Source organism: Atractosteus spatula, chromosome 12, assembly GCF_055471065.1.
Source record: "Atractosteus spatula isolate fAtrSpa1 chromosome 12, fAtrSpa1.hap1, whole genome shotgun sequence".
Lineage (NCBI taxonomy): Eukaryota > Metazoa > Chordata > Actinopteri > Semionotiformes > Lepisosteidae > Atractosteus > Atractosteus spatula.
The window spans coordinates 21,411,238-21,438,874 of NC_142717.1; the positions used below are offsets into that span (position 1 = coordinate 21,411,238).

Genomic DNA, 27,637 nt, shown 5'->3' on the forward strand with positions numbered 1-27,637 from the left:
AGTGAAAAAGAAAATCCAAACCTACATGGCCCTGTGTGAAAAAGTGATTGCCCCCCCGTTAAAACATAAATCAACTGTGGTTTATCACATCTTTGGAAAGCTGAGTTCAATTTCTCTAGCCACACCCAGGCCTGATTACTGCCACACCTGTTCTCAATCAAGAAATCACTTAAATAGGACCTGCCTGACAAAGTGAAGTAGACCAAAAGATCCTCAAAAGCTAGACATCATGCTGCGATCCAAACAAATTCAGGAACAAATGAGAAACAGAGTAATTGAGATTTATCAGTCTGGGAAAGGTTATAAAGCCATTTCTAAAGCTTTGGGACTCCAGCGAACCACAGTGAGAGCCATTATCCACAAATGGCGAAAACATGGAATAGTGGTGAACCTTCCCAGGAGTGGCCGGCCGACCAAAATTACCCCAAGAGCGCAGCGACGACTCATCCAAGAGGTCACAAAAAACCCACAACAACATCCAAAGAACTGCAGGCTTCACTTGCCTCAGTTAAGGTCAGTGTTCAGGACTCCACCATAAGAAAGAGACTGGGCAAAAATGGCCTGCATGGCAGAGTTCCAAGACGAAAACCACTGCTGAGCAAAAAGAACATAAAGGCTTGTCTCAGTTTTGCCAGAAAACATCTTGATGATCCCCAAGGGAAAATACTCTGTGGACTGACGAGACAAAAGTTGAACTTTTTGGAAGGTGTGTGTCCCATTACATCTGGCGTAAAAGTAACACAGCATTTCAGAAAAGGAACATCATACCAACAGTAAAATATGGTGGTGGTAGTGTGATGGTCTGGGGCTGTTTTGCTGCTTCAGGACCTGGAAGACTTGCTGTGGTAAATGGAACCATGAATTCTGCTGTCTACCAAAAAATCCTGAAGGAGAATGTCCGGCCATCTGTTCATGACCTCAAGCTGAAGCGCGCTTGGGTTCTGCAGCAGGACAATGATCCAAAACACACCAGCAAGTCCACCTCTGAATGGCTTAAGAAAAACAAAATGAAGACTTTGGAGTGGCCTAGTCAAAGTCCTGACCTGAATCTGATTGAGATGTTGTGGCATGACCTTAAAAAAGCGGTTAAGGCTCGAAAACCCTCCAATGTGGCTGAATTACAACAATTCTGCAAAGATGAGTGGGCCAAAATTCCTCCACAGCGCTGTAAAAGACTCATTGCCAGTTATCTCAAACGCTTGATTGCAGTTGCTGCTGCTAAGGGTGGCCCAACCAGTTATTAGGTTTAGGGGGCAATCACTTTTTCACACAGGGCCATGTAGGTTTGGATTTTTTTTTCCCTTAATAATAAAAACCTTCATTTAAAAACTGCATTTTGTGTTTACTTGTGTTATCTTTGTCTAATATTTCAATTTGTTTGATGACCTGAAACATTTCAGTGTGACAAACATGCAAAAAAATAAGAAATCAGGAAGGGGGCAAACACTTTTTCACACCACTGTAATTGTTGTAAATCATATACATTAATTTTGTCTATCTCTCTGCAATATTGCAAGCAATTTTGCTGTACATATAATGCTGGGCAGCTTGCCTAATATTTATCATTTTAAACGGTTTCACCATGATGATTGTAGTATAGTATGCATATTATATATCCTGAAATAAAATGAAATTTCATAGATATAATTATGAATTCTAAATGGTAGACCAGTCTATATTTTAACCACTGGAAATTCTAAAATTTCTTCAAACAAAATACAAGAAAATACTGAATAGTGGAGAAGCCCCATTTGGTGACTTCGTGCTTCATCCTCCCTCTGAGGTTTGCAAGGATCTTCTCCTCCAGCTCCCTTGCTCCCTCTGTGTTGTGCTGGATGAGAGTGTTCCTTGCATTCCACAGTCCTTGTTTTGTTAGGGACTTTCTTGTTGAAGGGACAGCTCCAGGACATGTGCTTTTGTGTCTCCTTGACGAAACACGTGTCCCGGGGGCAATGTGGATTCTTGATGAGCGAGTGTCTGTAGAGGACCTCAGTGGTCGCCAGCCTCTGATGCACAGCCATCCAGTTAAGGTCCTTTAGCTTGTTGTCCAGTTCGTTTGGCTATGTCCTTTCCCAGATTTATCTGGTAACCCGCAGGCTTTCTCCAGCAACCAATGGTCTCCTCACCTCCTTGTACAGGGCCCTGTGGTTGGTGCAGAGCTCTAGCTGTCTCGTGGCCTCATACTTCCTGCTCCATTTGACAGCGTGGGTGTCGGTGTTGTAGCGGCAAGGCTTATTAAAGTACAGGAATTAAGTTTGCTGCTCCCTTGCCAGTCCCTCTCTCCTTCATCTCAGTGGTGCTTGATTCAGAGAGGCCATTCCATTTGGTTCACAATTAAGGTGTTTTTCTAGCTGATAGAGTGTCCTGATAAGCAACAACTCCCAAGACTTCCAAAGGAGTCTCATCCCAAGTTGTTTACAACTCTAAGGTCAGAGTGCATTGTTACTCATCATCAGCCAATCAGGAACTGGTAGGGCAGGTTAACCCCACGTGGGTCTCGGATGCCCACGGAACTATCAACCAGTGAACGATCGTAGTTCCTCCAGGTAAAGAGCGCCTCCTGGACATTCTCAGACTCAGAGCCCCTCCTGGAAATTCTCAGACTCAGCTCGGACCACCACGTAACGGCCAGTGTGTCCAAGTGCCAGGACTTTCCTTTGTTCTAAGAGTCGAGAACGGAGGTTGCCAGCGCGTAACCAAAGCATCCACCCGAGGTTAGCCAGCAGCAAGCCTCGTGAACCCAATCTGAATCTAAGGATTCAGGACTAGCGCTTCATCAGAAATTAACCAGTCTTCTTCCTGCCTAAAGAGCGTGACCTGCTGGGACCCGCAGTCACTTTTCTCCTGTGCACAAACTCTGCTAGTAAAGCCAGAACTAACTAGCCGGTCTTCAGAGAGCATCAGCAGCGCATCGCAGCAGGAATCTCTCCCACCATGTCGCACGCCGTAGCAGCACTGCCTGGCACCAAGCCAGCGAGCACCGATTGGACACAGCAACAAGCCTGCCACTGTTCTTTGTGCCTGCGGGAGATCTGAATCCCCACAGATTGGATGAGTATTCAACATTCTGCATTACAGCTCGAGAATTCAATTGTTACCTCAACCTGAGTTGATATCAATTTAATTCCTATGAGTGATGTACTTGCTTTTGAGTATCTAGTGTAGAAGATGTAATCCAAGTTCATTTACGGAATGGTCTAAATGAATGATATACTGAATGTATGTCCCTCTTGGTATTTGTAACTCTTCGTGATTGAATATATACCTTTTGTATTCTGCTACCCTCACGATAAGATCTGTTATGTTTATATGCACATTTTATGTATTAATAAATGTATTCTCGTTTATTAGTATCCGTGTGTGTGTCCTCATTGGCATGGAGAGCCACAGCCTCACAAAGTACTGGTACTTGTGGCTGATAAGCTCCTGTAATGCCAGACAGAAGTTGCAGAAGAACATGCAGACAAGTTATAGGGGGAAATGGGGCACGTCTCTCCCCTCCTCCTCTACTGGCTGGCACATCCGGTTCCTTGTGAAATACTCATACTTGCCTTCCAGATGGACTTGAAGACCATCCCTTGCAGCGCCTGAGACTTTCCGTCAGCGGGTATACCGCAGCCAAGTAAACCAAACCCAGCAGGATGTTTGCTTTCAACACCATCACTTTCCCCTTGAGGGAGAGCGACCACATCTTCCATAGACCCAGCTTCATGTTCACCTTGGCGATCCTCTCAGTCCAATTGTGGTCTCATTGTCCTGGCTCTGGAACAAAACCCCCAATATCTTAAGGGGCTCTGTGCAGACCTCAAAGCCTTCCAGCACTGTCATCCTGTTCTTCCATACATAATACTGTTTCAAACCTACTGTAGAAGTCTCCCTCTGAGACTAGAAGCTCAGTTCCTTGGGCACCAGTTCCATGGTCAGACATTCTACCTCTGGTGACTAGTGTATACTGAGTATCTGCCTCTTGATCTGATCATCAACCAAATGACTGATCCAGAAAGCCTCCTCCTCCTTTTTTGTAAACAGTCATCTGACCGATTGTCTTCCCAAAACTGTTCAGGTGACTCGGCAAAAACAGCTCATTCCTCAGGCTACTGGGGAATGTTGTACAGTTAAGAATGACATCTTGCCTGATCGAGTTGTGTCCACACATTATACAGGTACTGTATATGTTTGGTATATGATGGTTGTGGTTCCTATCTGCCTAAAGAATGATTTAGCATTTTGCTTTGGTGTATAGGTTGCATTAATAGATGAATGGAGATATGAATTGTCTATTAACTTCCACATTGTGTGATGTTCTGCCATTAAGAAATTGGAAACAGTACTAAAGAAGATCAATATGAATAAAAGTTACATTGATCTACCGATGTACAGCTGCAATTCAATCAGACAGAATAAATTATTAAGTTCAAAGAAATCCAGATTATATAAAACCCATTGTTAGGATGAATTGATAAATGTTATTTGTGCAATTTCTGTTAATCCCCTATTTATGTTCAATTTGTATATTGGTTTTACATGGAAAAGAAAGAATATTACATGGTATCACATACTGTACAATAATGAACAAATGTGAATAATCATCATGGCATGAAAGAGTTGGTACCTAAATAAACTGTATAAATACAACAATTATATAAATCATTAGAAAAAAGGAAACCAGAGATTTGGAAGAGATAAGCAAAGGAAAAAGAGAAAAGAAAGAAAAAAGTAGTGAAAGAACAGAAGAGTGGAGCCACAGTCTTCAAGGTCTCTCATATGCCTGGGTTGAGCTGCAAGTTGAGCTGCCAGGCAGTTAAGTAAAGGCTTTTCTGAAGAAGAAGGTTTTGAGTCTGGATTTGAAGGAGTTTAGAGAAGGTGACTCTCTAATATCCTTGGGCAAAGAGTTCCAGAGCTTGGGGGCATAGCAGGAGAAGGCCCTGTCGCCCATACAATGTAGACGGGCTTGGGAGACAGTAAGGAGGGCAGAATTTGAAGAGCGGAGGTTGCGAGGTGGGGAGTAGGGTGATAAAAGTTCAGACAGGTATTGAGGTGCCAAGCCATGTAAAGCCTTATAGGTGAGCATGAGGATTTTAAAGTCTATGCGGAATTTGACCGGAAGCCAGTGCAAGGACTCCAGGATAGGAGTAATGTGAACACTTGCACTAGACCTGGTCAGGATTCTGGCTGCTGAATTTTGGACATACTGCAGCTTGTTCAGAGTAGATTTAGATACCCCAGGGAGTAGAGAATTGCAGTAGTCAATTCGAGAGAATACAAATATGTTGATCAGCTTTTCAGCCACAGTTAATGATAGCATAGGGCGTAGTCTTGCAATATTTCTAAGGTGAAAAAAGATGTTTTGACAGTATGCTGTACATGTGGGTCGAATGTTAAGCCAGAATCGAATATAACCCCAAGGTTTTTCAATTTTGATTGAAGCTCAAGTACAGAGCCATCTACAGACAGGGTTACAGGACTGGCTTTACGAAGTTGATGGGGGGTACCAATAAGCATGACTTCAGTCTTGTCACAGTTAAGATGAAGGAAGTTTTGAGTCATCCAAATTTTTATGTCAGAGATGCAATTAGATAGAATAGAGACAGCCACATCAGTGTCGGGTTTGGTATGGATGTATATTTGAGTATCGTCAGCGTAAAAATGAAAGCTGAGGCCATGTGATCTTAAAAGCTGACCAAGTGGGAACATGTAAATGCTGAAGAGCAAGGGGCCCAGTATTGACCCCTGGGGGACACCAGACTTGACAAGACCAATTTCAGACCTGTACCCATTGAGAGAGACAAAGTGACAGCGATCAGTGAGGTAAGACTTAAACCATTTGAGGGCAGTGTCAGAGACTCCAAACACAGTCTCGAGACGAGAAAGTAAGATGTTATGTTCAACAGTGTCAAAGGCAGCACTGAGATCAAGAAGGATAAGTATGGAAAGAGAACCAGAATCAGAAGCTATTATGAGATCGTTGGTGACTTTGACTAGGGCGGTTTCTGTGCTGTGAAGTTGACGGAAGCCAGATTGGAGGGGTTCGAAAAGGTTGTTTGTCATGAGGTGGTTATGTAACTGAAGTGTGACAGCACATTCTAGAATTTTAGAGAGAAAGGGTAAGTTGGAGATGGGGCGAAAGTTGTTAAGATTGTCGAGAGCCATGTTAAACTTCTTTGGCATGGGGGTAATAGCAGCAGTTTTGAGGACCGTTGGTACAAAGCCGGTAGATAGTAAAGAAAGGTGGCCACAGAAACTCTGTAGCCTTACCTTTATGTATAATTGCATGGTCCATGAGTCAACGTGGTTTGTGCCCTTCCTCTTCATTTTTGGGAGAGTACCTAGACTCCCTGTTGATGCTTTGTTCAGTAGGGCTCTCACCAGTGTAGATGTATTGGACCTTAATCAGTATGTTGCTTCGCTGCGTGGTGACCTGCAACAGGCGGTAGAAGTGGCACAAGCGCACGCTGCACAACAGCATCAGAGGCAGGCAGACATCTATAACCGGAGAATGAAGGGCTGGTATGTTGAAGTGGGTGACACGTTTTACTTGCCAACAAAGGGGAATGAGGGAAGAGGAAGTTAACAGATTGGTTGGAAAGTATTGTGTATGAGGTTGTGGAGAAATAGGGAGATACACATACGTACCAAGTCAAGGATCCTGTCTCAGGAAATAGCAAGACCACCAGAATCTGATCATGCCCGTGAACTTTCTCCCTTTGCCTGAGTGGCCAGTCAGATCTGAGTCCCAGAGTAATCTCAGTAAGTCCTGTGACATGTCTGGTTTCATGAGTGAAAAAGCCAGTTGAACAATCCAGTGGGTGAGTCAGCGGGGATCCGAAGGTAATTCAGTGGCGACTGAGAACCCATTGGCAGATCCAGGTGACAGAGTCTCTGTGGGGATTGGTGAGTCTAGTTATCCCAATGGAGTGGAGCCCATGCTGTTGAGTGTTAGCGTAATAATGTGGGTTCAAGGGGAAATTCAGATTGATCCCAGCAAAGATGAGGGCTGGCAGAGTTGTAAAACCAGTTAGCTGGCTGATCAGTTGTATGGCAACTCAATTGCTCAAACAAACTAGAGAAATTTCAAAAGGGAAAGTGTTTGTGTTTTGTTTGCTTTTGAAGCTCTGTTTAGGAGATGTTTGCATAACTTCTCAGAGAAAGCAAGAAAAACCTCCTTGATGGTGTGGTGGTTGGGGGACTGTGATTGGTGCTGTGTGTAAATGGTACACATGCTATGGGGGATTTTGGGGACTGGTCGACTGGCCATCCTTGATTCCCGCTATTCCTTTAGTGGAAGGCTTCCTAGTTTCTGGGTTTATTGAACCTTAATACGTCCAGGCTCCTGACACCTAGTAATGGAAAGTGGGATTGTTCGTGCTGTTTTGTAACACCCATGTGAGACAGGTGTTACCCGAGGATTTTTCTCTGTCCCGCCCGGGAGCGCTCTCCTGGTAAGATCATCGTCTCTTTTGTTTGATGATTTGGTTACGTATGTCTGTTATTAATTAATATTTTTGGGTTATAATGAGATTGTGAAGTGAAAACAGTAGGTATATGAGACGGGAGTAATGAATGGTGCGTTTTAAAGTAAGTTTTGTTAAATATGGTGTTTTTACTTTATGTATTTCATTTCTTTATGGTTATTTAGGTGTTACAATCCCCACTTCCCGGCAATAGAGTTCTGTTAACAGAAGAAGGCATAGACAACGCTCGATTAGGCAACCTATCACTTATTCACCACCGAACCTCCATCCCATTATACAGTATACTTAATCACAGTCTTCCCTAACCTCCTCGTTCAGTATTGGTTTTCCGTGTGAGCTTCACTACTGCTTTACACTTTTCTCGATTACACCTTTTCAGCTTTGAACTGCTTTTCTTTGTTGAACCTACGGCTTTTGGATTATGGCTTGGCTTTGGAAAATACACTCCTTGGTTTCAGACTCCTGGCTTTCTCCTTCAAACTACAGCTTCCAGATTACGACTCTATTTTGGCAAGTACAACTCTCGGTTTTGGATTTCTGGCTTTCTCCTCTTAACTTCGGCTCTCGGATTACAGCTCTGACTCCGCAATCACGCTCTCTTGATTTTAGGATTACTGGCTTCTCCTTGACCTAGTTTTTTTAATTGCAAAAAAGATCCTTTTGCAGGTTTATTTTCCAGCTCCCGCATAAGGGTTTATATCTTTGTTTCGGTTTTATTTGCTGGACTCGTAACAGAATACTGAGCCAAATAACATGGACCTAGCGGAGCAAAAGGAAATTCGCTTGGTTTTGGATCAACTCTGGCAAGCTTTAATCCAGATAGAGTCTTTCAGCCAGCAGATCTCAGTGCACCTGTCTGCTATGCCGCCCTGTTAATACTGGAGCAGCCGCATCTACACCGCCCACGCAACCGGCCATACCTGCCCCTCGAGCTCTACTACTCACCCCACGTGACTGGTTTGACAGCAACCCCACCAAGTGCTGGGGCTTTTTAGCACAGTGCTCTCTGGTTTTTAGACTCCATCCAGAAACCTTTCTAACATCTCAGGAAAAGATAGCCTTTATAATTTCTTTGCTCACTTACTGCGCTCTGGAATGGGCTACTGCCTTGCTAGATCCCGGGGCTCCTGAGGTACAGGATTACAACCTCTTTCAAGAGAAATTAAAGGGGGTTTTCTGTTGTTCATCTGCTGGACAAGACTCCGCCTCCTGCCTCTCATCTATCCACCAAGGCAACAGGCCGGTGCAGGAATATGCTTTTGATTTTCAGGTAGCAGCGGCTGAGACTCACTTGGGAGGATGAAGTCCTTATTTTTCTCTTTTGGCAAAGTTTACGTGAGGAAATAAAGATCACTTGGTAACCATGCCACCGTCGGGCAAAAGCTTAGAAGAAGTAATTTCCCAGGTGATTGAATTAGAGGACAGAATTAGTCAAAGAGGTCGTGAAAGATCCCATACACTAATAATTGAGGTACCTCAGCAACCACCTACTAGAACTCTAGACACGGAACAACCAATGGAAATAGCTCACACCCAGTTAACCCTGGAAGAAAAAGAGAGACGCCATTGAGAAGGTTGTTATATGTACTGTGGAAAATTAGTGCATTTCAGAGCTGGCTGCCCTGCATTAGACTCATCTCTGAGGCGCCCCCTAGCCACCCAAGATCCTAAGGTAAGTGAGATTACTCATTCCGCTCAATTTGCTTCAGGAATTTTTATTCCATCTACGCTACCCTGGGATAACAAACATATGCCTTTCATTGCTTTTATTGACTCAGGGGCAGTGGGGAACTTCATAGATGCCTCCATTGCTCATACATGGAATTTACCCCTGACCCAGATAATTCCCCCTCTTCATGTGCAATCTTTGGATGGTCCCCCAGTATCTCTAGGACTTATAAAATGGCAAACTAGACTAGTAAGGTTGCAAATTGGCGCCATCCATGTTGAAGACATCTGGTTTTACCTCCTGGAGACCCTGTTACATGCCTTAATATTAGACTTTCCATTGTTCCAACAGCATGACCCCCTAGTTTCGTAAGGAAATTCTAACTTGGGGACCCCAATGTATAAATACTTGCTGTCGTTTATGGTGAGTGTTGCACTCAAGGAAAGTGCCCCTACACGAAGTTCCTACAATACCCCTCAATATACTGACCTAAGTGAAGTCTTTGATGAGCAAGAGGCGTTGGCTCTCCCACCCCACCGACCGTATGATTGTGCGATTGACCTTTTGCTGGGAACAATCCCTCCTAAAGATCATATATTTCCACTCTCCAATACTAAATCAGAGGCTCTGAAAAAATATATCCAAGATTCTTTGAAGGCTGGATTTATATATCCATTATCAGGGTCTCAGTGAGATCACAATTAATAACCGGTACCATATGCCTCTAATACTAGCAGCACTTGAGCACTTGCCAAAATTTTCACCAAATTGGATCTGCGGAAAACCGCATTCATGACAACCCATGAACATTATGAGTACTTGGTCATGCCTTTTGGTTTAGTAAATGACCCAGCGGTTTTTTAAACCTTTATTAATGGTATTTATCGAGATTTAATACAAACATTTGTCTTGGTATACAGTACTTTTTGCCCATTTTGCCAGACACCCTGGAATCTGGCGTACATTGGATTTTACCTCCAGAGATTTCTGGTGGCCAACGATTGCTAAGGACGTACAGTAAGGGAGTATGTCTAGGCCTATTCTATCTGTTCCCGAATGAAGTCTTCTCGGATGAGGATGGCGGGTCCTCTTCAACCCCTACCCATCCCCGAACCGTCCTTGGACCCACCTCTCTGTCAATTTTATTGCTGACCTTCCACCTTCCAGTGGATTGCTTTTCAAAATCTTATTCCCCTGCTTTCCTTGCCTACAACACGGGAACTGGCAGACTTATTTTTGCTGCATATCTTCCATCTTCAAGGCATCCCTAAAGACATTGTTTCAGATAGGGGCCCCTAGTTTGTTTCCCGATTTTGGAAGGCTTTCTGTAAGTCACTGGGGGCTTCAGTCTCGCTAACATCAGCCTACCACCTCTAAGCTAACAGTCAGACAGAGCGCTGTATTGAAACAACAGACTGGGAGATACTCTGTGAGCCTTTTGGAGATGATATTGATGGTCTTACCCACTGCATCACTGACTACATAAACGTCGGTGTTGACAGTGCAGTGCCCACCAGGAAAGTGCACTGCTTCTCCAATAATAAACCCTGGGTCACCAGCAACCTGAAGGCCATCCTAAATAGGAAAAAGAGGGCTTTTCAGGCAGGTGACAAGGAGGAGCTGAGGCGAGTGCAGAAAGAGCTGAAGGTGAGAGTTAGGGAGAGCAAGGTGGCTTATGGGAGGAAAATGGAATACAGGCTGACGGAGAGCAATGTGAGAGAAGTGTGGAATGGCATGAGGAAGATCTCTGGATACAAGCTGTCCAGCGGCCAACAGAGTGAGGGAGGCCTGGAGAGGGCCAATGAGCTGAATCTTTTCTTTAACAGATTCGATACAGGGTCCACTGTCCATTCACCTCACAGGCCTTCACCCTAGACACCCTCTTCATGTCCTCAGTCACCCCATCATGATATCCCTCCTACTCTATCTTCCCCTCCCCTCCTAGGCCTATCCATCACAGCTGACCAGGTCAGAAAGGAGTTGAGACTCCATGCAGGGAAAGCAGAGGGTCCTGATGGTGTCAGCTCTAGGGTGCTAAAGATCTGCGTGGTCCAACTGGGTGGAGTGCTGCAGTACATCTTCAATCTGAGCCTGAGACTAGAAAGGGTTCCAGTGCTCTGGAAGACATCTTGCCTGGTGCAAGTACGCAAAAAGAGGCACCCTAAAGTCTTGAATGACTACAGACCACTGGCACTAATATCACACTTGATTAAAACTCTGGGAAAGCTTGTACTGGACCACCTCAGAACCCTGGTGAGTACAGCACTGGACCCCCTGCAGTTCGCCTATCGGTCACAGTTGGGGGTGGAGGACGCAGTCTTCTATCTCCTACACAGAGCTAACTCTCACCTGGAGAAGATGGGGAGCATTGTGAGAGTTATATTCTTTGATTTCTCCAGTGCCTTTAACACCATCCATCCACCATTACTGAGAGATAAGCTAAGGGCAGCGCAGGTGGACGCTCCCTTGGTGTCCTGGATTATAGACTATCTGACCTGCAGGCCACAATATGTACGGCTACAGAGCTGTGTGTCCAAACTGGGGCTTCACAGGGGACTGTCCTTGCTCCATTCCTGTTCACTTTTTACGCCTCTGACTTCAAGTACAACTCAGAGGAATGTCATCTGCAGATGTTTTCAGATTACTCTGCAATTGTGGGGTGTATTAGTGAGGGGAGGGAAGAGGAATATAGGAGCTTCATTACCAGCTTTGTGTAGTGGTGTCATCTTAACGATCTCCAGCTAAACACCAGCAAGACTAAAGAAATGGTCATGAACTTTTTGAAGAATAAGTCTCCGCTGAACCCTGTTTCCATCCAGGGTGGGGACATTCTGTAGAGGTGGTGCAGTTCTATAAGTACTTAGGGGTACATCTGGATGATAAGATGGAGTGGACTGTTAGCACTGATGCCCTGTACAAGAAAGGTCAGAGTCAACTTTATTTTCGTAGGAGGCTCAGGTTCTTTGGTGTATGTGGAACACTGCTACACATTTTTATGAATCAGTGGTGGCAGCGGCCATCTTCTATACTGTTGTGCGCTGGGGATGGAATAAACTCATTAAGAAGGCTGGCTCAGTTTTGGGGCTGGCCCTTGAGGTGGTGGTGGTGGAGAGAAGATTGCTGACCAAGCTCACAGCCATCATGAACAACGCCTCTCATTCGCTACTTGGGACTGTTATTAGACAGCGGAGCACTTTTAGTAACAGACTGCTCCAGCAACAGTGTTCAAGGGAACGATTCTGCAGGTCCTTCCTCCTGGCAGCTGTCAGAGTGTATAACACTGCCCTAGGCTAGGACTGCTAGCCCTTCATCTGCTCATCTATGGACAGCATGTTGCACTAATGTACTTTTTGGACACTGCATTACTGTTTATACTGTGGTACTTTTAATCTGTATATACATTACCTATATGCATTTTTTAATTATATTTGCTTACACTTATATAGCGCTTTTCTGGACACTCCACTCAATGCGCTTTACAGGCAAAGGGGACTCCCCTCCACCACCACCAATGTGCAGCATCCACCTGGATGATGCAACGGCAGCCATAGTGCGCCAGAACGCTCACCACATATCAGCTATCAGTGGGGAGGAGAGCAGAGTAATGAAGCCAATTCATTGATGGGGATTATCAGGAGGCCATGATTGGTATGGGCCAATGGGAAATTTGGCCAGGATGCCAGGGTTACACCCCTACTCTTTTCGAGAAACGCCCTGGGATTTTTAATGACCACAGAGTGACTCTTGGTTTTACGTCTCATCTGAACGACAGAGCCTGTTTACAGTATAGTGTCCCCGTGCACTATACAATATTTTGCACATATATTTTATTGTTTTACAGTAACTATTAGCATATTTTGACACACATAATTTTTTTTTATTGCTGTAATTATTTTAATTTTCAGTCTATTCTGATATCTGTTTTTGCTTGTCTTGGGCTGGGCTGCTGTAACACCTCAATTTCCCTTCGGGATCAATAAAGTCTTACCTATCTATCTTAATCAAGCTGCAAACCTTCTTACATGCATATATTTCCTCTACTCATGACAAATGGGTGTCATTGCTTCCATGGGCAGAATATGCACATAATTATTTGTCAACTTCCTCTACAGGTATGACACCTTTCAAATGCACCTTGGGGTACCAGCCTTCTCTTTTCCCAGACTCCCCTCCAGGCACAGAGATTCCATCTTTTCAGAAATATATCACAAATCTGCAAAACCTCTGGAGGAAAGCAAAAGCCACCCTGCTTTGCACCACACCTCGGCAAAAGAACATGGAGGACTGGCACCATCAAACTATACCCAGACTTCAACGTGGACAATTTGTCTGGTTGTCTACCCGCAGCCTTCCACTAATGCAACCATCTCGCAAGCTTGCCCCCAGGCACATGAGCCCTTTTCGCGTCCTAACGCAGATCGTTCCAGTAACTTATCGACTGGCATTAACTCCGACCCATAAGATTCACCCTACATTCCATACTTCACTCCTTAAGCCCTTTCACAGATCCACTTTGTTGAAACACCCACCCAAGCCCCCATCACCTCGGGTAATTGATGGATTTCCCGCCTTTACTGTAAATAAGATCCAGGACTTCTGTTGGTTTCGTGGCTTCCTCCAGTATCTTGTTGATTGGGAAGGCTATGGTCCAGAGGAACGTCCGTGGGTACCGGAGAAGGATATACTGGATCCAACCCTGATCCAGGACTTCCCTAATTGTCCCGCTAGGGTGCCAGAAGCCGCCCCTCGAGGGGGGGTAATGTTACGATTCTCACTTCCGGGCAACGGAGTTCTGTTAGTAGAACGCGTAGACCATGCTGAATTAGGAAACCTATTGGATCACTTATTCACAACCACACATCCATCTCATTATATACTTAAGCACAATCTTCCCTAACCTCCTCGCTCAGTATTGGTTTTCCGTGTGAGCTTCACTACTGCTTTATGCTTTTCTTCGATTACACCTTTTCAGCTTTGAACTGCTTTTCTCTGTTGGACCTACGGTTTTTGGATTACAGCTTGGCTTTGGAGAGTTTTGGATTTCTGGCTTTCTCCTCTTAACTTCGGCTCTCAGATTACAGCTTTGACTCATTCACACATTCTCTTTATTTTAGGATTACTGGCTTCCTCTTTTGACCTAGTTTTCTGAATTGCGGAAAATATCTTTTTGCAGGTTTATTTTCCAGCTCTCGCATAAGGGTTTATATCTTTGTTTCAGTTGTATTATCTGGACTCATAACATTAGGTTGATTGTTGTAATAAGAAGTACCTTTGGATGGACCTGTTTCATATGCATTTTATTTTCCTGTATAGGTGCGTTTGCTTTATTTTTTCTATTTTTCAATAATCAGTGCACAACGAGACATATGTGATAAGACTTTTCTGATGTTTTTGTGTTAGCTGAATTGTTCTGTTTGTAGTTGTATCTGTACTTAATGCTCCTTTTACTGTATATATTTACTGTATATATATTGTTTCTCTCTCTCACCTGGGAGTGCTCTCCTGGTTGATTGTTGTAATAAGAAGAACCTTTGGATGGACCTGTTTCATATGAGTTTTATTTTCCTGTATAGCACTTTCCCGCTGGTCCAGGTTACTCGTTTGATCACATGACATCACAACACAATGCAGAGAAAGGAAGGTGATTGTGGCGGTTTTGTGCCTGCTACACAACCAGTTGTTTCATATGGAGCAAAATCAAATGTCTTGCTAGTAACGTAATCGCTCATTTAACCAGACAACTCAATTAGAGAACTAAGTCTCATTTATACTGACAAACCTGGACACTAATTTATAAAACATGTGTAGCGGCAATGCTTGTAATAAGACAGAGTTAAGCGTTGGTATGCTCCTAAAGGAGGCCCCATCTCACCCTCCATCTCTGTGGTGCAACCACAGAGAAAGAATTCATGCAAGTTGATTTAAGATGTTTTTCTTTTGATAAGAAGCAAGCTCCCAGACGGGGATGCCATTAGCTAAGCCTGGCTATCATGATCAATGGTCATCCACTGGCGCCTATCAGTCTAGGGAGTGCCGAATGGACATCTGGACTGCATTTCTAAGTGTCAAGAGTAAGTGACTTATATCTCACCTTGACCAACCAATCAGGGACTGGTAATACCACGTGGGTCTCCAATGCCCGCCAAACTCTCAACCAATCAGCACACATCTGGGTCTTGATCAAAAAGGGAGCGCAAGCTCAGTTCTGGGCTCTCCTTGGCCATTTTCGCGCATCCTCAGAGACAATCACGTGACAACTGCTGTTGTCTGCAAAAGGACTTGGACTTTGTTCTAAGCGCGAGGCCGAGGATCCCGTGCGTACTCAGAATTCTACCAACGTGAATGCTCCGCTTGATCAACGGCAGCCTACAGTTGGACCCTCGTCGACAACCTGAATAGCTTATTCAGAAGCAGCGCTGGACCGGGAACGAACCAGTTTCTTCCCAGGCAAAAGAGTGACTTGTGAGGACTCGCGGTCACACTCTGTGCATAGAGACTTTCTACTAGCCAGCCGGACTGCTGGTAGATCCCCTCGGAGCAACGACTGCCCTGCGCGCCGCAGTCAGATTCCTCCGCCCGTCCTACTCCGAGCTGCACCTCGACTGGTTGGCCGGTAGCCAGAGGACGCCGACACAACGCCCATTGGACAACCGCTGCAACAGAGGCTGCAACAGAGCCTGTCAGCTGGTTTGGTGTTCGTGCCGGGAAATTCCGAATCCAAACACAGTGGATAAGTAAACCCCATGTTCTACATTGCGTCTCGAGAATTTAATTGTACCTCAAAACAAGTTGTTATCAATTTAATTCATGAGTAATGTATTTACTTCCGAGTTTAGAGTAACAGTGGGTAATAACACTGATTAGCGATTTGGTAACCGAACGATATATATTGACATATATTCTCTGTTGTGTATCTCTTTGTGTTTGCATCTCTTCGAGATTATATACCTTGTATATTGATAACCCTCACAGTAAGGTCTGCCGCTCGTATCCAGGCAGACTAGTATATGTTTGGTGCACAGTTTATATTAATAAATGTATCTCGTGTATTGAACCCGTGTGTGTGCGTTGTTAGTTGTTCTGACGATTGATTTTCTAAAAGCCCCAACGAACAACCTCGTGGTTACTGCTACAATTGATAATTGTCTCAGTAAACCCATCAAACCACTACACATGGAACCTCTATACAACCATTCAACATTGAATTTTTATGCGACTTTAGTTTTACAGTATATTGGGATGGGATAGCAACATATTAAATGTAATAAAAATATCTATTGTTGAGATACGTTATGTTAAGAATGTAATATAACAACTTAAATATGCATTTTAAGCCTTTTTGAAAAGTTGTGTGATAGCACTAAGAAAAACAGTAGTAATCTAACACAATACCCAAACAGGTATATACTGTACATCTTAGTTTAAATTATGCATTTTTGTTTTATGTGTAAATAAAGTATAGATTTCAGACATCATCACATCATGTCACCCACTTTTTAAAATATGTAAAAAATGATTTTCAGTGAAACCAATAAAAACACTGTTCTGTATAATCAAATGTATATGAATGGGGCATTAATAAACAAACAATTATTTTGTTCCTGTATTTTATTACTTTTGCACTTGTAGATATTTGAAAGAATATTTTAAGAAGAAAAAAATATGGTTTGAATATATTTTACAGATGTTGATAATGGCAAGTGGCATTATCTTCTTGTATCCAGATTGAATAATATTGTTACAAAAATAATTTTGTGAGACATTTCTGGCAAATAAAAACATATCCTTATAAATTAAGACAATGACCTCTGTGTAAAATTAAGTCCTACAATTGAGAATAAGTGACAAAAGCCAAGATACAGCTTAAATGAACATCTCAAGGTCTGGATATTAACATGTTTGGTAAAGGAACACATTAACACATTGAACAGAAACTGTGATTAACAAGGTGACTTGACATCTCTGGACAAAGAATAGCAGAATTTGGACTATTCTGTGATGCAAAAAATTAATTTCCTGAATCTAGGTAAAGTTGGACACCATGCATTTGGTTAGTGCAACTCTCAAGAACCTTTTTCCATTACAATGTGATTAAAATCTAGTGTTTGGTTGACTACACATAAATCAATATTTATCTAATATTGGTCTCTTTGACTTATTCTGACCACATACATATTTTTAGCTAGACAAGTAGAAATTCTATCACGTAAAAACAAAGGTGTCAGATGGACATATTTTTAACATCATATTGCTTGTTTACCAATTCACTAAATGCCATCTCATTAACCTATCACAGCAACCTTGAAGAGATAACTATCTCCACTTCACAAATATACAAAAGACATTTTTGACTGAAGTCTAATTATATTCCAGTGTATTTCCTTTGCATAAAGCAGTGCGAATGAGTAAATGATCAGTGCCTTTACATAGGGTATGTTTTCTTTATGAGTTTTTGTTGTCTTATAAGAAAATGTTGTATTTTGAAAAAGATTAACCTAAGAATTACCACAATAAACCAGTTTACAGTTGTAGAGAATGAATTCAAAGTCATGTCCTTTTATATGCAGAGGCTGAAGCAGAAGTGCCTTAGAGAAACCATGGATTTTAATAGTAATTGTAAAGGAATTTCTGACTATACAATATTCTGTATACTAACCTGAAACCCAAAATGTAAAGCCTTACATAAACTAATATTATGATAAATTACTGTATATTTACTAGGGGACATTGTTTTGAAAGGACTACTAAAGTCTGTTTTTTTTCTATGTTCTAGATATAGAGGAACATTATGGGAAATGCCAAAAAGGCAAAAAAATTAAAAAAGAATATAATGTGTGAGTTAAAAAAATGATCAAGTACCGTACTTTTACAGTATCAAATACATATGTAATCCACCTTCTTTGATATATTTTTCCCATAGTCTTTATATTCTGTTGAAACATTTCTTCTTGATCCTCACTCATACTACCAAATTTTCCATAAGATATTCCAAATGGTAGTGAAGGAAGTGAAATTTCAGATTCATTTCACATCCTAGCTTTATAAATTTATTGAACATTTCTTTCAGAATGTCCTTGTAGCTGGGATCTTTGTGACTGACCAGAAAGTTCAGATTTACATTCTTGAATGCAGTCAAGGCTCCTTTCTCATGCTCGTCCTGTGTTTTTCCGATTTGTGGCCCAACAAAGATGTCTTAATTCTTTTTTCAGGTCAGAAAATAATTGATTTTAATGGACTGATAATGGATTGGTGGTAACAAAACCTTATTAGGCTCAATCAGTTTTTGTGGGTGAAAGTGAATAAATTGATGAACCCTATGCACTTTTATAAGAGGTAATAAAACTTAGACTTCCAATTATGTTTTACTGAAAAGACATGTGTTAACTGTACCATGAGTTACACCGCAGCTGTACACTTGGTGCAAGGGGTCAGACAGTTCCGTGGGTTCCTGAAAAAGAATGACTGTGAAAAGGTTGCGCACTCCAGAACAGCTGAGGGAGAGTGATGAGTGAGTGAATCATAGAGTATTAAGGACATGGCTGGCGACGTTTAGAAAACCATGGCCAGCCAGTACGGAGAACGGGGAGCCTGGCTCCAGATCAGAAGTTGTGGGCACACAACTCTGGGATGGTCTTGCGGAAACTGATCTAAGAGGATTTACTACAGGTGCACCTAAGACTGGGCTGAAGGATTAGCCAGGGTCCAGTGCAGGGCTCTGAAGGAAAGACAGGTGAAAAAGGGAAGAGCTAACTAGGTATCCGCAGCTGTGCATCACTTCAGGTCATAGTGCAGGGCTGAGAGGTCTGACCCATTTGGCCAGGCAGGACACTCACTTTTGGGGTGAAGTGTCATCCGAGACCAGGCTGAGGGAGCCCACTGCTGAGGTTCGGGTCTGAAGTAGGGTCCCAGCCCCACTTCCACACTCAGCAACTTACAACCTCTAAACATCATAGCCAAGGGCAGAGCTCCCAGGCTGAACACTGGAGCCAGAAGAACTCCACTGGAAAGCAGGAATTGGCTCTGGAGGCAAAGTGGAAAGGCAGACAGAGGTGGGTGAAGCGGTTTGGAAGAGATGCCGATTAGTGGAGAGAGGTCCAGGGATCCAGATGATATGGGACTGCATGGAATGAAGGATGAGGAATCAGCCTGAGGAAAAGGATAAAAAGGGGAAAGTGGATTGGTGTGTTGACATTACTGCTGGTGAATGGTTAGTGAATTAGCACCACAACAGAGGCACTTCTCAATTATATAGGGAAAAGGAATGATTGAATAATTGAGGGCCTGATTAGTGATGGAGCAGGATGGGCTGAAAGGAGATACAGCTGCGGCAGAGAGTCATGGAACACCATGAGCTCTTGTGAGAATGCTCCTGGTTTCCCATGGCAACAACAGACCAGGTGACATCACAGGACAGCAGTGTAACAACATGTCTGTATAGTATTTTCACATTTCATTGCTTTAAACATTGCAATCATGACATTTTGAATTAATATTTGTTATGTACACAACCTACACATTCAATAAATAACAAATATAAACACGTAAATTGATAGCTAATATGAAAGTAATGAAATTAAAGCAGTGAAAAAGTCATAATAATAATTGCTTACACTTTTATAACACCTTTCTCCACTCAAAGAACTTTACAGGTAATGGGGATCCCTTCCACCACCACCAATGTGCAGCATCCACCTGGATAATGCAACGGCAGCCATAGTGTGCCAGAATGCTCACCACACATCAGCTATTAGTGGGGAGGAGAACAGAGTGATGAAACCAATTCGTAGATGGGAATTATTAAGGAGGTAAAGGCCAACTGGAAATTTGGTCAGGATGCTGGGGTAACACCCTTTTACTCTTTTTGAGATACACCCTGGGATTTTTAATGACCACAGAAAGGCAGGACCTGGGTTTTATGTCTCATCTGAAGTTCAGCTCTATTTTACAGTAATAGTGTCCCTGTCACTATGCCGGGGAATTAGGACCCATGCAGACCGCAGGATGAGCACCATCTGCTGGCCCCACTAACATCTCTTCCGACAGCAACCTTAGTTTTTTCCCAGGAGGTCTCCCATCCAGCTACTGATCAGGCTCACACCTGCTGAGCTTCAGTGTGTTTTTATCTGTGAGTTGCATGATGACATGGCTGCTGTCAGTCACAATTGTATAAGTATTCAAACCCCTTTCCCAACTAAATATAGGTTCACAAAATTACTTTAACGTGCCACACAATTAATTGAACGGCCTCCACCTAAATGCAATAATTGTGTTTCTTGTTATTTTAGAACAAAAACAGCTGTCTCTGTGAGGTTCATGCAAAGACTCAACTGTGAAAGCTAAGGAGCAAAACAAGTCAAGGATAAAGTCATTGAAAATTATATCATGACCATCAGGTCTTGAGAAGGGCGCAAATATATCAAAGTCTCTAAATAAAGGCTCTCTCCCTTTGAGTACATTCTACTAAATACCTGAGAACTGGAAAGTGCATTATATCACTCAGATACTTCAACAAACCCTACTTCTCTAAAGAAGGCATGTACTGTACTTATAAGATGTGTTGCTAATAAGATTATATTGCTACTAATAAGATGTATTACTATAAGATGTATTGCTGTCTTCTTTTACAAAGTATTAAATCATAAAATTATGCAGTGAAAAGTTTCCTTTCTTTTTTGTGCTCTAGTAATATGATGCCTTCCTCAGCACATTGTCATATTCTTGTAAACAATTTGCAAGCTGAAAAAGGAAACAGGTGTCTAGGTGCAGCTGTACTTTGTCTGATTTCCATTCAACTTTGCAGATGTGTCCCCTTGCCCCATAAAGAAACATATGTCACCCTGTCACCGGAACATAACAAGCAATGTTCCCCTTAATTTATAGAGGCCTGTGTGTGCAAAAATTTCAAATTGTGCAATTTTTTTCCCAGTGACAAAAACTTGTGCGCACTAAATTGAGTGTATATAAAATTGTAAACCTTAAAATATTTTATGTTAATATACTGTAGTCATTCTCATAGCTACTAAAAATTGTATTTGCATGTTTTAACAGAAAACTTTCTTTTTATGCAAATAAACAGGAAATTAATATGAATATTGTTCTATTCTTATGTTATGCAATTTATAATGCAAATAAGTATCACTAATGTCTGTACAGTGTACAAATAATATAATTTATTTTTTTCTCTCTCCTGTCTTTGGCCTTTGCCAATTCTGTGTAAACCTAATCCAGACTAATGAGCCCTCAATCCAGTTAAAAGCTTTTAATTCTCTTCAGTATATCCAAATAACATTCTCCTAAATGGTTTCTTAGGTTTTTTTGGAGTGTATTCATTAAGCTGAAACCCCGTTCACAGTCAACACTGGATGCTAGAACCCCCTATATCCATCAGCTTTGCAAGGTCACTTCATTTTGAAGTGCAAATGTCACCATATCAGCAAAGTTTGTAACTATTTTGCATTTAATTGTTTCACGCACAGCAAATTTAAAGTCATTGTACTGTTTAACTATGACAATATTTTAAGCTAACAAATCTGGGTATTTAGAGCATAAAGCATTAACTTGCTCACTGCCATAGGTGAAATCACACTCAGCTATTGCTGAACAATCAAAGGCTGACCATTCTTGTACTTCATCTGCGGGAAACACAAAGCAGGTTTTTAAAAGTTAACAGAGAACTCATATCCACTGCAATGTTTTCTTCGTGGCTTTTGCTAAACAAAGCCTTAACTTTGTAACTTCATGAAACATTATCACCTGCTTTCTTTACTTGCTCAGTTTGCCAAGTGGAAAAAGAAGTGCATCAAGCAGTGTCAGGCCACGCCGTTGCAAAAGCGTACACAATTCAAAAGCGTACACAATTTTAGTTCTTCTAAAACATCATTAAAACTTCTAGTGCTATTTGGTTTTCAATGTTTTTTAACTTCGTGTGGCATAATTTCGAAATGGCATTATTTGATTTATCTTCCTCGAAGTACTCAATCAGCACCTCAAAATTTCTGATTATTGCTTGCAGCGCAAAGTGCCTGGATAACCAGCTGACTTCATTGAGAGGTCTGAAAGCAACAAATTCATTTTCAGAAGCATTGATAATTTCTTGCAATTTGCATCGTTTTGTTGTGGACCGAGAAAACACTGTATACAGGTATATCGTTCACATTAGAGTTTCGATATCTCGTATTAACTCGACCTCTTTCCATGCTTCACAAATGCCCAAATCCTCACGGTGTGCAACACAGTGTTGTTGAACTACTATAAGTGTGGTATATCCTGCTTTAGTTGTGCTACTACACCATTAACTTTGCCCAACATCACTGATGCACCGTCCAATGTAAACGTCACCATTTTCCGCAGGCCAAGATTGTGATTTGTGTAAAACTGCTTGATTGCCAAAACAATAGAAGAAGCATCATATGCCTGCAGCTGCACTATTCCACCAAAATAAGTTTTATTCACAGTAGAATTTTAAGGCCTAGATTTGAAGTACAGTATGAGGCATTTGTTGACAGATATACTGTATCTGTGCTTTCATCAACTGTTAACATATGAAAATCTGCTGAAGCTTTTTTCTCAATTATTTCTTTTTGTACAATTCAAAGCGTACATTTTTCTTTGCCAACTTTCAGGAATTTTAACATACTTTGCCACATGTTTATTAATTTCTTGAACTAAGAGCATAGAGTTATTCATACTGTTATCTAACAGAACACTGTCGATAAGCACTTTAATCCCTTCTGGGTTTGAACATTTTCATTCTTGTTCATCTGGACTTTCATGCAGCATACACAGCAGCCCTGTAGCTGGTAGTAAAGGATTTTGGTGTCTGAGTTTATGTACACCGTCGACATGTGATTTGCTTGTGAGATGACACTTTAAAAAGTCAAGTTTCCAAACGTCGTCCCACCTCCTTCCACTAGCAAATTCTTCTGCAACTTTTGCATCACGACAATACAAACATATCGTGCCATTTTTTAAATCAAACATACTGTAAATATTTTTTGCAACGGAACATACAGTATATCAAATTATGACTTTTCGGAGTAGCAGTTTCTACCATTTCGTCAAGCCATTCCACTCTAAATGAACTTGCAGCTCTTTTGCGCTGAACGCCCTTTACCTCTTTCGACATAGTGAATCAATATTTTTATTTTTTTAATAAAATAAACTTTTAAGTGAGTAATACAAATTTGAAAACAATTAGTCTACATTTCTATGATATCAATGTTCAACCATGCACACTGTGCAAACCGGCAAAGGAAAAAGCTGTTTGTTGTGAAGCATTGAGCTCCAAAAGACCAGGACAGCGATTCAACGAGCCCAGTCACAGAGCGAGCAAGGGCAGTGAGGAATGCGACTACGAGAGCATAGATATTGATTATAGAGTAGCAATAATAATGGACATATCCAAGTTGGGCCTCTTGCAGCCAGTCTCATGTGATTAATTTCACATTTTTCAATTGATGACTGTGTTTCTTTTATTATCATTTTTTAATTTAATTTTTTGTGTGCAGTTCAATATTCTATGTGCCCTGATTTCATAACCTGCACACACAGCTTAGAGGGAACATTGATAACAAGGTCTTAGGTCTAAACTACAGAGGATTATTGCATACAAATAAGGAATGCTATTCTTAAAACAAACTGTAAGTGTACACCCACTCAGAAAGGACAGTGAACACAATACAGAAGAAAAATTGTGAATTCACAATTTTGTATGTCTATCCAATTTGTAAACATATTTACAAATCTCTTATTCTACTGTTCTTGATAGAAGACCTGCATCAAAACATTTGCTGAGTTGCATTTATTATCATGGTTCTCAAGCAAGCATCATCAAGGCAGGGTGCATCTTGTTTAGATCTATTTTTATTACCATAGAAAAATCACTGAACTGAATGTTCAGTGTATTGTTATTTTATATCAATGCATTTTCTAACTCTCTCTCTTTCTCCATTTGGTGGTTTGAACCAAATGCCATTAACTGCAACCGAGAAATACTCCAACCGGCGCGTCACTGCCGTCGGAGTGGGAGGGGGGGGGAGGAGAACAAAGTAATGTACCCAATTCATAGAGGGGGATTATTAGGAGGCATGGGAAATTTGGCCAGGACACTGGGGTTACACCCCTACTCTTTTTGAGAAACACCCCGGGATTTTTAATGACCACAGAGAGTCAGGACCTCGGTTTTACGTCTCATCCGAAGGACGGCGCTTATTTACAGTATAGTGTCCCTGTCACTATACTGGGGCATTAGGACCCACCTGGACCGCAGGGTGAGGGCCCCCTGCTGGCCCAACTAACACCTCTTCCAGCAGCAACCTTAGTTTTTCCCAGGAGGTCTCCCATCCAGGTACTGACCAGGCTCACACCTGCTTATCTTCAGTGGGTTGCCAGTTGTGAGTTGCAGGGTGATATGGCTGCTGGCTAATGCATTTTCTAACTGCTTCATCCAATTCAGGGTTGTGGCGGCATGAAACTAATATAATGCAAGATACAAACTGGTAACTGGAGCACCTGGGGAACACACACACAACCCATGGGGGAACACACTCCACACAGATAGCACCTCAGGACAGGCATGGAATCACTATCCTGCCCTATTATTAGTAGTAGTAGTAGCAGTAGTAGTGGTAGTAGTATTATTGCATAAAACATTTCATTGTTACTTACAATTACCCTAGACTCGAGGATCGCATGGATAGAGATTTTTGATCTCTTCCAAGTTTTGTTGATTTTTAAAATGCACTGATAATGTTCCTCATAGAAGAAAATGCTCAAATTGCAGGGAGCAAGAATTGTGCCTTTTATTACAATATACAATATACAGAAGTATTAACTCTAATCCAGATTGTTTATAAACTGTATCTGCTATAAGCTTAAACTGGCAGCACAGTTAAACACAAAAGCCTACTTTATCTGCTCAGTGTTAAATGTTTCTAGTTTCTGGTTTCAGCTAAAATTACGTAATTAATTCAGAAAGAATAGTACTTGCAGCAATAAATCAATTACCAATAGTAGTCTGTATGGAAACCACATATTGATTGTAGCCAGAACTAATGTAATTACAGTTATTAGTATTGATTTTGCTTTTAGTGTTTTATTAAAATAATACTGTTTGGAACAGATCAAGTTAAGCCTACAAACTCACATTTTTACCTTAAAAAGTAAAAAAGAGAAACTAAGAAAATCATAATACAACTTTAGTTACAAATATTACTAACAGATGTAAAGGAAAATGCTGTTTTTAACAATTTTGTGCTGCTAAAATAATCAACTTTCTTTTGAACACAACCTCAGCTGTTTTGTTTTTTTAGGAGGAAATTAACTGACAAATTTGAAGTTCTTTACAAGATAGCTCTCTTGATTTAGATGGAGGAAGAACACCAATTTGGGAAGAGTAAAGACAATGTTTTAAAAATTAACTTGACTGAATATAAAAGTCTATAGTTTTTTATTGTGACTAAATGGTGACTAGAAGGTCAGATTTGCCCGGATTGAATTGTAATGCGCATGCACAAAGGCCCTCTGAAACACTTCAGTGTTGCACTTTTAAGATGATAACTTTTGCTTATTTAAGTTTAATTGGTTGCATAGCATAAAATCTGGTCACCAATTACCTGTGTTCTAGCCCACAATTTGTACAGATTAATGCCTGGAACAGACATTGTTTTGTTGGGATTTAAGCATATTCTAAATACTTCCCAACTGAAGCAGTATGTGAAAAGCAAAATTAAGACATACATTCTCTATATATAATAAGGTAACAGCTTACCAAGTAATTTATAAAAATCATGGCACAAAATACAACCCATTAGAAATCAAACTAAGTTATATCCCCTAAAGTCCTTGGGCACAGACAAAATGAAAGTCTTTTGAGCTTGAGCACGAGCACCTTTTATCAATCATGACAGAAAAGCAATGGCAGAGGTAATGGGAAAGCATGTACTTCTAAGACTGTGGTTGTTGAAAATGTCTGAAAGGAAGAGATAGAATGTGTTACCTTTCAGGCATGAATGATTTAAACCAACTGAATAGAAAAACAACACATATCAGTATGTCTGCAGCTTAAACCACTGGAAAGAAGCAATTAGAAGAAGAAGACATAAAAACATCATAGAATACAGTATGATTTATTAGAATTTTAAAGCCCCTTTTAAAACATTTTTAAAATCAGAACTTATTCATTTTTAATAAATTTCAATTAATAAACACATATACAGTAAGTCCAGTGTTCCCAAAGAAGAAAGGTGTAGATATGTCTTCAATACCTCTAATGCTGTATTAAAGCTTAACAGTTTTTGGTACAAAAGTTGAAAGGTCAATTAAGTGAATAAAGGAAGACATACAGTACAAACTAAATAGCAGATTTCCAGGGCATGAGTGATTATTGTATTATTTCTTTTGGAAAAAAACTCACAAGTTCAAAGTATGCTTCACTTGATTTAAAATATTTTTTGTTGGTATTTTAATATTATGTGCATCAATGGGATTGTGCTTTTTCACGTACAAAAATGTATGTTCAAAAGCTAAAATTAATATTTTTAATCTTTAGGTATACAGTAGGTGCTATTTCTATTATTGTTTTTCTAAACATCTAAAAATGATTGATGGGAATTACAAAAACCCTGGGGTTGTTTATGATAAGTCTACTATTACTGTGTGGTTAAAAACAGAATTCTGGTTTATACTGAATAATACATTTCAATGGAACCCGAGAAATCCATTGTCCAAAAATCATATCATGCATTTATATGGATTATGTAAAAGCTTGGAAAATAAGACATAAATGAATCGATGCCCTGAAATGCATCAATTTAAATTATCATCCTGTTTCTGTTAATATATTTACACTGCTTACACTCTTGTGTGAAATTATTCATACAGTATATACTGTATAATAAGTTATTCACTTATTATTTTTCTTAAGATTTATCATTTGTTTTTACTTTACTCCCTTTTAAAACTTACAATAAGTGCAATACAATAGAAGTGCATTGCTGCCATCAAGGAAAAAAAATCCTCAGTTATAGCAAGTTATCTTATAATTACAAGATTGCAATGATCATTACAGTGTATGAGTAGCCTGTTACAGTGTGCAATAACAGTACCTACAAGTAGAGCCAGACTTTGCTTTTTGGGGGCCCTAGGCTAAATCTTGATATTGATCTTGAAGAAAAGATTATGATTTGCATATACAGTACACTATTATTATCAGCTCCCACCCCAACTTCATTATACTATTTAGAACAATTAAATAAATGAATACAAGAAAAAAAATAGAAAACTTTTAGTAAGCAGCTTGAACACATTTGAAATAACATACAAACAAGAACAAGAAGAGCACATTTCACAAAGATTTTATTTAACTGTATTTTAACATTGAATGTGATAAAATGAAATGTGAATCTGTTAACTTCTAGTAAAACACCTCAAGCAGTCTTCGTGTCTAGCTAGAAAATGTGGCTTGTCTACCATGAAGTGCAAATTACGGAGACTTCAT

General features: G+C 40.9%; 1 pseudogene; it reads right to left on the reverse strand.

Annotated features, from left to right (window-relative positions):
* Positions 1-18,912: 18,912 nt before the first annotated feature.
* On the reverse strand, positions 18,913-23,121 carry LOC148822766 (zinc finger protein 862-like; annotated as a pseudogene).
* Positions 23,122-27,637: the final 4,516 nt, after the last annotated feature.